Source organism: Onychostoma macrolepis, unplaced genomic scaffold (genome assembly GCF_012432095.1).
Source record: "Onychostoma macrolepis isolate SWU-2019 unplaced genomic scaffold, ASM1243209v1 Scaffold66, whole genome shotgun sequence".
Taxonomy (NCBI): Eukaryota; Metazoa; Chordata; class Actinopteri; order Cypriniformes; family Cyprinidae; genus Onychostoma; species Onychostoma macrolepis.
The window spans coordinates 8040-18673 of record NW_026704887.1 but is presented as its reverse complement, the minus strand read 5'-3'; the positions used below and the strand labels follow the sequence as shown (position 1 = coordinate 18673).

General features: G+C 37.6%; 1 long non-coding RNA gene across 1 annotated transcript; it reads left to right on the top strand.

Moving 5' to 3' along the window:
- The first annotated feature begins 1241 nt into the window (after positions 1–1241).
- Positions 1242–2304, top strand: LOC131535687 (uncharacterized). Its single transcript, XR_009269722.1, has 3 exons — positions 1242–1641; positions 1742–1795; positions 2073–2304. It is a non-coding gene; the product is annotated as an uncharacterized LOC131535687 (long non-coding RNA).
- The last annotated feature ends 8330 nt before the right edge of the window (positions 2305–10634 follow it).

Here is a 10634-nt window from a genome sequence, read left to right as displayed (position 1 = left end):
ATCTGGCACAGCTGGCATTCATCCGGCACTGGCATACAGCATGTGGGCCAAACATGGCCCGGGTTTGGCAGAGGTGGTACCGGGTTTAAGACGGCACACAAGACATGGGCCAGATGTCAAATGTAGATATGTGGGCCACATAAGTATTGCCGATCTTGACCCACATTTAAAATCCATTTAAAATATTTTTGACTAAAATCCCAATGTTGTCCCATACAGAAAGCTAATATATTCACATATATGTGAAACACTGTTAAATATATTTTGAAAATATATTTTGAAAATATATTTTGAAAATATATTTTGAAAATATATTTTGAAAATATATTTTGAAAATATATTTTGAAAATATATTTTGAAAATATATTTTGAAAATATATTTTGAAAATATATTTTGAAAATATATTTTGAAAATATATTTTGAAAATATATTTTGAAAATATATTTTGAAAATATATTTTGAAAATATATTTTTAAAATGCATAACATAAAGCTCATATTGTGTTTAATTGTGTTTACATGTGAAATTATATTCATGCCTCATATGATATTATATGATATGTTATATTATAGAATAGTATATCCTGTTGTTTTATTTATATACAACTGACTTAAAACAATGTTTTGCATTCACTGCTTTCATATTCTCATTCAATTTACAGTTTGATGTAGGCCTACTAAACAATACATGATGAAGTTTCAGGACATTTTATTTGACTTTTATGTACTATTTATGTAACGTTGATGTGTTTTAGGCCATGTTGGCCAATCAGAAGCCTGAAAAAGTTTCCAGTAGGCGGAGATAACAGCGCAGGCTCCGACGTCACAAGCCAAAAACTTAGCTGTCTACATGATAACACTGCAACCGGAGCTTTTTAAAATCTTCACCCTGGCAGGAGTTTTCAAAATGTTCGGTTTCAGTGACCTGCTGCAGCGTCTGCGTGAGGACGAATGGCCAAACCGCATAGAAAAAGCTGCTGTTTTGAAAATAACCGCTCGTGTGGACGGCCAATGAGCGCGTTGAGCATTCAAATCACATTTAAACTGAAGCGGAGGAGGTTACCATGGTAACAGGGCGTCAACTCACTCAGCTGACAAGTAGCAAGAGGCTGTCTCTCTGCTGTTTTCACTGCTTTCATATTCTCATTCAATTTACAGTTTGATGTAGGCCTACTAAACAATACATGATGAAGTTTCAGGACATTTTATTTGACTTTTATGTACTATTTATGTAACGTTGATGTGTTTTAGGCCATGTTGGCCAATCAGAAGCCTGAAAAAGTTTCCAGTAGGCGGAGATAACAGCGCAGGCTCCGACGTCACAAGCCAAAAACTTAGCTGTCTACATGATAACACTGCAACCGGAGCTTTTTAAAATCTTCACCCTGGCAGGAGTTTTCAAAATGTTCGGTTTCAGTGACCTGCTGCAGCGTCTGCGTGAGGACGAATGGCCAAACCGCATAGAAAAAGCTGCTGTTTTGAAAATAACCGCGTTCGTGTGGACGGCCAATGAGCGCGCGCGTTGAGCATTCAAATCACATTTAAACTGAAGCGGAGGAGGTTACCATGGTAACAGGGCGTCAACTCACTCAGCTGACAAGTAGCAAGAGGCTGTCTCTCTGCTGTTTTCACTGCTTTCAGGTAGGTTTAGTCCCTAAAGTTACACAAATAATACATACAACTGTTCCTGACACTTTCTTACATGTAATTGACACGTTTCTGTTGAATCTTTACTTTACAGGAGTGGTTTAGTGTCTTCAAAAAGACCGTTAGCATCAGAGGCTAACAATTAGAGGTAAGCTATAGATTTGAGCTCTTATTAATGAACGCTTGAGCTTTTAATCACCTTTTATGTGTAGATGAGCGGCTTTGATAGTTTTGTAAATGTTTTGCTGATACTTTGTCAATAGATAAATGGAAGTCACTATAAGCTAAATTAATTTAACCTAAAAGTCTGCACTGTGGGGTCAATCGGTGACGTCACTTACATGAACTAATGGGCTGAAACTATTTCAAACACGTTTTGAACTTTCATTGCAATCAAATATTGATAAATTGTACTGTGATTTCAGGAGCGTCAGAAAAAAAGACCTAAAACAGGGGAAGTTACAAGAAAATTTGTAATGGGAGCTGCTGACAGAGATACAGGAAACACAGGTGATCTGAGAAATCTTATTAAATAACTTTATATGAATTTTTCACTATACATTTCAACTATATCATCATGCATCTGTAAAACCTAAAAATATGAATTCTGGTATCTTAAGATTTTTTGTATATTATTATTATTATTGCATTTCACCTCTGCTGTAGTTTATTTCTAATAATCCTGACATTATATACTACATTTTGTTGGCTATGTGACATATTGTTCCTATTCTTCCATGCTGATGGTTGTGCTGCAGAGCTGGAGCGGATCTCCTGTCGAAGAACATCTCCAAAGCGCGATGAACCGTCTGACTAGTAAGTAAAACCTCAAACATTCAAAAGTTTATCAAATATTCAAAAAAAATTTATCAAATAAATATCAAATATTTCCCAGACAGCAAGCAGGGTCGGCCCAGATCTGGCCCACATCTGGCCCGCATGGGGTTCCTGTATGTCCTACAAGGCCATCTTGTTTAACTCTGCTCTGAGGACACTTCATACACAACAACCTACAGAGGGGTCAATCATAATTCAAAAAAAGACAGATGATAATAAAAAAGTTCTTTGAAATTAAAATTAACAACGGTAAGACGGAACCAGAGTACTGTGAACGCACCTCACTTCAAACTGTAACGGTCTGTATGTATATTATTTTCTAAACTTTAAATGTAGTGAAGTTTTTGTTCAAGCAGACTTTGTTGCTCGTGGAAACCTCATGCGAGCCTGAAAGATACTTAAAACTTAAAATATTATTTGCACTCTTGAAGACTGTTCACCAAAGACTAAATTTCAGTCCAGCAGAATTTTCTGCACACTTCACCACCGAGGCCAAAATGAGCATTGTGAATGTAAGAGCCTCACACTACATTGTTTGTTTGAATTGTATTTCAGGGCAGTTCGTGAAGACGGATAACCTGGACAGAAGTCGGTTCCAGATCCAGCCTCCACACCAGACATCTCACTCACAAGGATTGCTGTCTACTAGATATTATGTGTTCTCTTCAGACTTGGGTTCATACAGATATTATTCAGGGACATGAACACTTGAATATTGCAAAAACAGACAAACTACCTTATTTAAAAATTTTGTGTTAATTGCGTGAACATTAAACAAATATATATTTATTTTACTGTTTTTTGTTTTGTTTTCCAAAGCACCTAAAAGCCAATTCACACTGCCATACTCCAACAGGGTGAACACACTGACCAAGCAAAACAAATAAGCATGTGTTTTTTTTTTTTTTATAGCTTTTGTGAAAGTGTGAACTGACCATAATGTTGTATGTTAGATGTGAGATTCATTCAACTTGGTTTGCTGATTAAACATGATTAAATATTTGTTCAGAATATTGTCGTTGTTGTGACTACTCATCTGGGAGGGGTGTGTATCAAGTGGCTTGGTTATGGTTTTGATGAGGCTGACATGTGGAACTCATCTGGTCCAGCGTATAGGACCCCCAGACAGCAAGCAGTGTCGGCCCAGATCCGGGCTACATCTGGCCCACATGGATTTCACGCGGGCCGGATCTGGGCCAACACTATGTTGCTGTCTGGGCCAGAATAGGGCCAGCTATGGTCATACAGGTATGGTCCCACATAGCAATTTTTCTCTGGCCCAGCTCCGGCCCACATAGCAATTTTTCTCTGGCCCAGCTCTGGCCCACACAATCAGCTATTGCTTGGCCCACATACCGCAATGACTTACGGTCCTAGTGTGGACCAGGTCTGGATTCCAGACAAGGGCCACACATGGGCCATAACTGGCCCAATTCAGGGCCAGTTATAGGTAATTAGCTTGGCTGAGACTTGGGCCAGGTATGGCCCATGTGTGGCCCTTGTCTGGAATCCAGACTTGGTACACACTAGGACCGTAAGTCATTGTGGTATGTGGGCCAAGCAATAGCTGATTGTGTGGGCCAGAGAAAAATTGCTACGTGGGCAGAGGCCGCATTTTTATTTTTTTTAGATTCAGTGGGCAACCAGTCTTGGGCTGCAGGGTGATATGGCTGTGTGTGCTATATTATACAAAGTGTAAAAGGACATTAAACTGCCTCACAGCTTAATTTCAAAGCTACATTAATTACTTTTATATTAGGCAGTTCAGACAAAACAGAACAAAGGTTTAACTTAAATGATTGTTTCTTATCTTCTTGTCCATTTGCCATTTGCTCAATCATTATACAAAGACTACACTGTGGAAATGAGATTTAAGTATCAGAACCAGGTTTTGTTGAATCACATTCAGATTTGTATTTGATTTAATTTACTTTTGTCGCTAACAGATCATCATCTGAATGATAATGGAAACATAAAACATGGATCTGTGTGATGACCATGTTGGATGAAACCAGAGGCACATTAATAAATCAGATTCATCAAGCGGGGGACAAGGACACGTTCCTGTGAATCACTACCAGACTTTCTGGACAAACAGTCATCAAGACCATCAAACCATTTACATACACCAGCGAGCAAATATTTAACATAAGATTTGTTTGGTAAAGTAGATCTTTAAAAAAATAAATCCTAGAGATTAAGTGACAAACAAAACCATTGTTAGGTACGGTAGATAAAGATTACAGGAGAAGCAAGGATCCAAATGCAAATACATGAATAAACAAAATAAAACGAAGGACTGGGAACACTAAAGACCAAGAAACCAGAGATCATCCAGCAACAGGCTAAATCAACAACTGACAAAGAACAACAGAAACTAGTGATGTTATGTTCAACACGTAAGCTTCAAAGCTTAAAAACAACACATTTCACACTGAAGCACTGTATCGTAGCTTGATTCGTTTGGCCAAAAGCACATGATCTATGACGTCTGAAGCTTCGTTCGCCTGAAAGCCTCGTGACTGCTTCCTCTTGAGTAGGTTGACTCTGGCTGTGTCCGAAACCGCATACTCAATGAGTAGGTACTTAATTTCAATAAGTACGTACTTAACGAGTGCTAAAAGAGTACGTACTCTATAGCCTGATCATTTTAAGTATGAATGCGATCTGGACGTCATCCGTCATGTTGACGTTATCATGTGACTTACGACGTTATAACAAGTACAACAACTTAAAAGATACGAGCGACAGGTTTAATTCATCTATCTGTAAATATTTTGATGTTTATGAAATTTGGCTGCCCTTTTATTTTGTGATTGTAGTATAACCAATAAATTTTGGGTTGATTTAAGTTTTTTGTCATTATAATATTTCATTGTTAAAGATACAACCATCTTTCCTTGAGCTTGTATGTAATTATAAGTTCTGCAGTAATATTAATAAAAAGAAGATAAGAGGCACAGGTGCACGAACACCTCATAGCATCAGTACCTACCCAGCTAACATAAGACCAGCGGCCCACTGGTGGCAAAGTCGGCAGCCCTCCGGCAGACGCTGCCCGCGGTTCACCGGCGTTTTGCTCATCGTCATTCAAGCGGACCACCAGCGGCAGCCACCGCTTTTCCGACAGCGGTCCACTGGTTTATAATTACTGTTTGCTGGCGGTCCACGGTCGGTCCGTGGTTCATAATCAGTTCGATTACGCTAACCAAAATATCCTTGCTCACAATAATGGATCAAAAACAATATACAATGGCAATTGAAAATTTATTTTCAGTGAACAGATTAAACATACAAATGCATTTAAAGTATATTTATCAGACGGATTTATCCAATGTGACTTTCAAATAGAAGCATTCAGTTCACATATGTCCATACAAAAGTCAACCACAAAATTAACCATGGTTTAACTATGATTGTTGTAGTAAATTCACAGTAACTACCATAACCATGGTCTTACTACAGCATAGTAGCAAACCTATAGTAACTACAAACTTCACCATGGTTTCAAAAACTATGGTTACCACAGTTTTACTACAGCATTACTAAAATATTACTTTAGTAGAACCATGATATCAAAACCTTAGTTTGAGAAAAACTAAAAAACCCTGATTACTACAGTTATGATTACTAGTTTTACATAGTAAAAACATGGTTAACTGTTGTAAGGGTACAATGCTTTTCACAATCAAAGCAGCTTTAGAAAATTTCAAGGTTTCAGAAAAAAAAAAAAAAATCCTATCAAGAGCCTGAGGTGACTGTGACTCAATGGGGAGCATCTTCTGGCAACAAATTAATGTCTATGTCAATAACTCTAAGATAATACAAGTTATGTGTTCAAAGTCATGTTCAATTAAAGGGACAACCATTAAAGGATAGGTTCGGGGAATTTAAATCCACTTTATACTGTCACAAAGTCTGTAACATGTAAATAAACATTATTCGGATAATGCAAAATATTATTTGGCTGACAAATAAATGGGTATATCTCATGGAACTCCGAGAAAGATTAAACATTGTTCGTTCACATATATTACCATCATAGTAACAATACAAAGTGGGCTGAAAATCACTCAACGTATGCTTTAAGGCAATGATGACAATACATAACATTTGTCAGTTTGGTATGTTCATCTGTAGTTGCCATCATCTGGGGTCTTCATGAGTGTTGGCATCATCTGAAGTAACCTCAAGTGAGGCTGGATACAAACTGTAGTCACACTGGGATGGGAAACCTGAGCGATAGAAACAAAAGGAGAAGAATTAGCATAGATGCTGTTCATATTATTTCAGGCAAAAGATGATTGTGCATTTATTACTAGAGTACAAGGTTATGAGTTGTTATGTGAACGCTTGACTAAAATATATATTTTTAATCTAGATTTAAACAGAAAGAGAGAGTGTGTCTGAGCCCCAAGTTTTGTGACATTATTTAGCTTACTTTGCTATAATTTGGTTAAATCGCAATCTGATTTTATTCTATATCCCTTAGTAAGCATATAATTTGTCCTCAGTATTCAGGGCAGAGTCCTGCACGCGGGCGGGTACCCGCGGGTACCCGACGGGTGAACCGCAAAAATTGACGTAACGGGTGGAATAATATTGACGTGTCGGGTGCGGTGCGGGTCGGACTGGTGACAGGCACGGGCGGGTTGTGGGTACAATTATAACCAAGACTATTTCGACTTAATCCAGTACACGCTGATAAGCAGCTCCTTTCTTTCAAATTGTTCCGTGCTTGTGTTCGCGAGCTCTGTCTGAAGACCGGGCTTCTACAGCGGGATTTGCAAACACTGAGCACTGTAGCCAATCGACAGCTGTATTGACATTGATTGACAGCTAGCCTTTTAGACCTGTTTAAAATAGATTGGTTACGCAATAGTTTTATATTGTTTTTACACGTTGGATGTTGTGCGCGCTCTCTCTCTCAGTCTCTCTCTCGACACTGCTGCCAGTCCTACATATTTTTATGCAGCCTATAATGTTGCTTTCTCTCTCTCTGTTAACTTGTTGGGCTGCGTGTGTTAAATGTTATTATTAATTTTTAAACACATTAACATTAACTCAGAATGACTTGTTAATTGCTTGTTACATTAAAAATAAAATAAAGACGTTTTGTCCGTCTTATGTAGATTTAATGCGGGTGCGGTTCGGGTCGCGGTTTTTATGTCAAACGGGTCGGGTCGGGTCCGGAATTAAATTAGTGTTGCTGTCGGATAACGGGTCAGGTATTCGGTTAACTACTGCGGGTGCGGGGCGGGTGCGGGTTTATCAAACAGGACCCGTGCAGGACTCTGATTCAGGGAACAGACACAGTCTACACTCTAGAAAGTAGTTTTATAGTTCATTCAAATAAAATGTTTTAATTGGTCAAACATTTAGAAGACTACAGCAAGTTATGTCAATTAAAATTTAACACTTTACTCCATGTGTTTTATATGTCACGTCAACTAAGATTTATTATTTGGGCATCATAAGAAATTGCAGGGGAACTAAAACATTTTTATAGTTATATATATTGTCCATTTGTCCATTATATTTTATAGTTTAACAAAATTATTAAAAATTATTAACTGGTGTTTATCAATCACTAAAAACACACAATTTACAACACATAATAACCATTATTTAATAACAATCTCCATTTATAACATTTGTCATACAGACTAAACATACAGGCTTAAAGAAAAAAAGGGTCAAGGGTCAGTAAATTAACAGCAAATTTTCATTTTTGGGTGAACTATTCCTTTAAAGCTCCAGCTGACAAACATTACATCTGTAATACAACTGCAAAATTCAGTTTAAACTTTAATGAAGTAAGAAAAACCTAAACAAGCTAAACAAAATGTTAGCAAACAAACATTTACAAATATTACTACTGTTCACAATTACATATTTAAAATGAGGCAGAAGTCACAAAAAATAAATAAATAAATGAACCAGGTGTTACAGTATATAAAATCAAGTCACGTCACCTTTATTTATAATGCACTTTATACAATACTGATCGTGTCAAAGCAGCTTTACAGTCAAATATGAAAATAGTTTGTTAATAATGCAAGAGGACATTAACAAGTCATTTTTCCAGTTAAAGTAAGTTCATTGATGATTCAATGAAATCATCATTCAGTTCAGCTCTCTTCCAATAGTGTCTATGCAATCAGCCAAGCGTCCCCAAATAAACAAGCCAAAGGCGACAGCAGCATGGACTCAAAACTCCATCAGTGACAGAAACTGAGTAGAAAACCTTGGGAGAAACCAGGCTCAGTCGAGGGGCAGTTCTCCTCTGGCCGGACGAAACCAGCATGGCATGGTTTAATTCCTGCTCAGGTCAGATTGAGCAGAGGACACGTGGTCTTGTCCCGATGGCCAACGAGGTCTTCACTGGGGATCAGAAGGTCATTACTGAAAGGTGTTGCTGTTTACAGAGTGCTGTATCAAAGCATATTAAATGCAAAGTTGACTGGAAGGAAGAATTTGGGTAGGAAAAGGTGCACAAGCAACAGGGATGACCGCAAGCTTGAGAATACAGTCAAGCAAAGCCGATTCAAACACTTGTGAGAGCTTCACAAGGAGAGAACTGAAGCTGGAGTCAGTGCATCAAGAGTCACCACGCTCAGACGTCTTCAGGAAAAGGGCTACCAAGCCACTTCTGAACGTCAGAAGCATCTTAACTGGGCTGTGGAGAAAAAGAACTGGACTGTTGCTCAGTGGTCCAAAGTCCTCTTTTCAGATGAAAGTAAATTTTACATTTCATTTGGAAATCAAGGTCCCAGAATCTGAAGGAAGAGTGGAGAGGCACAGAATCCATGTTGCTTGAAGTCCAGTGTAAAGTTTCCACAGTCTGTGATGATTTGGGCTGCCATGTCATCTTCTGGTGTTGGTCCACTGTGTTTTCTGAAGTCCACAGTCAACGCAGCCATCTACCAGGAAATTTTAGAGCACTTCATGCTTCCTTCTGTTGACAAGCTTTGTGGAGATGCTGATTTCATTTTCCAGCAGGACTTGGCACCTGCCCACACTGCCAAAGGTACCAAAAGCTGGTTCATGACCATAGTGTTACTGTGCTTGATTGGCCAGCAAACTCGCCTGACCTGAACCCCATAGAGAATCTAGGGGCATTGTCAAGAGGAAGATGAGAGACACAAGACCCAACAATGCAGATGAGCTGAAGGCCACTATCAGAGCAACCTGGGCTCTCATAACACCTGAGCAGTGCCACAGACTGATCGACTCCATGCCACACCGCATTGCTGCAGTAATTCAGGCAAAAGGAGCCCCAACTAAGTATTGAGTGCTGTACATGCTCATACTTTTCATTTTCATACTTTTCAGTTGGCCAAGATTTCTAAAAATCCTTTCTTTGTATTGGTCTCAAGTAATATTCTAATATTTTGAGATACTGATTTTTGACTTTCATGAGCTGTAAGCTCTAATCATCAAAATTAAAAGAAATAAACATTTGAAATATATCAGTCTGTGTGTAATGAATGAATATAATATACAAGTTTCACTTTTTGAATGGAATTAGTGAAATAAATCAACTTTTTGATGATATTCTAATTATATGATCAGCACCTGTACAGATTCACAAATGAAACAGTAAGCAGATAACAGGTGTTATGTCTTGTACACACAACAAACACCAAGAGCACTGTATAAAAACATTAATAGTAAAAAACAAACAACATTTTTTTTTTAAATAAAAAACAAGTAAAAAAAGTATAAAAAACACAAGGCATTAGAAAAGTATATTACATGTGATCAAAAGTTAAATAATACATTGTAAAATAAAATGAGTATGCTTTTATTAGTGTTTGTTTTTTATTCAATTTCTTATGTAGCAATAGTCAACAATACATTGTATGGGTCAAAATGATCGATTTTTCTTTTATGCCAATAATCATTAGGATATTAAGTAAAGATCATGTTCCGTGAAGATATTTTGTCAATTTCCTACCATAAATATATCAAAACTTAATTTTTGATTAGTAATATGCATTGCTAAGAACTTCATTTGGACAACTTTAAAGGCGATTTTAAAATTGACCCTTATGACTGGTTTTGTGGTCCAGGCTCACAAATGTATTCTCACTTTTCACTTGAAATAAGCTCACCTCTTAAATTCACTAGACCAGCACAGATCTTTA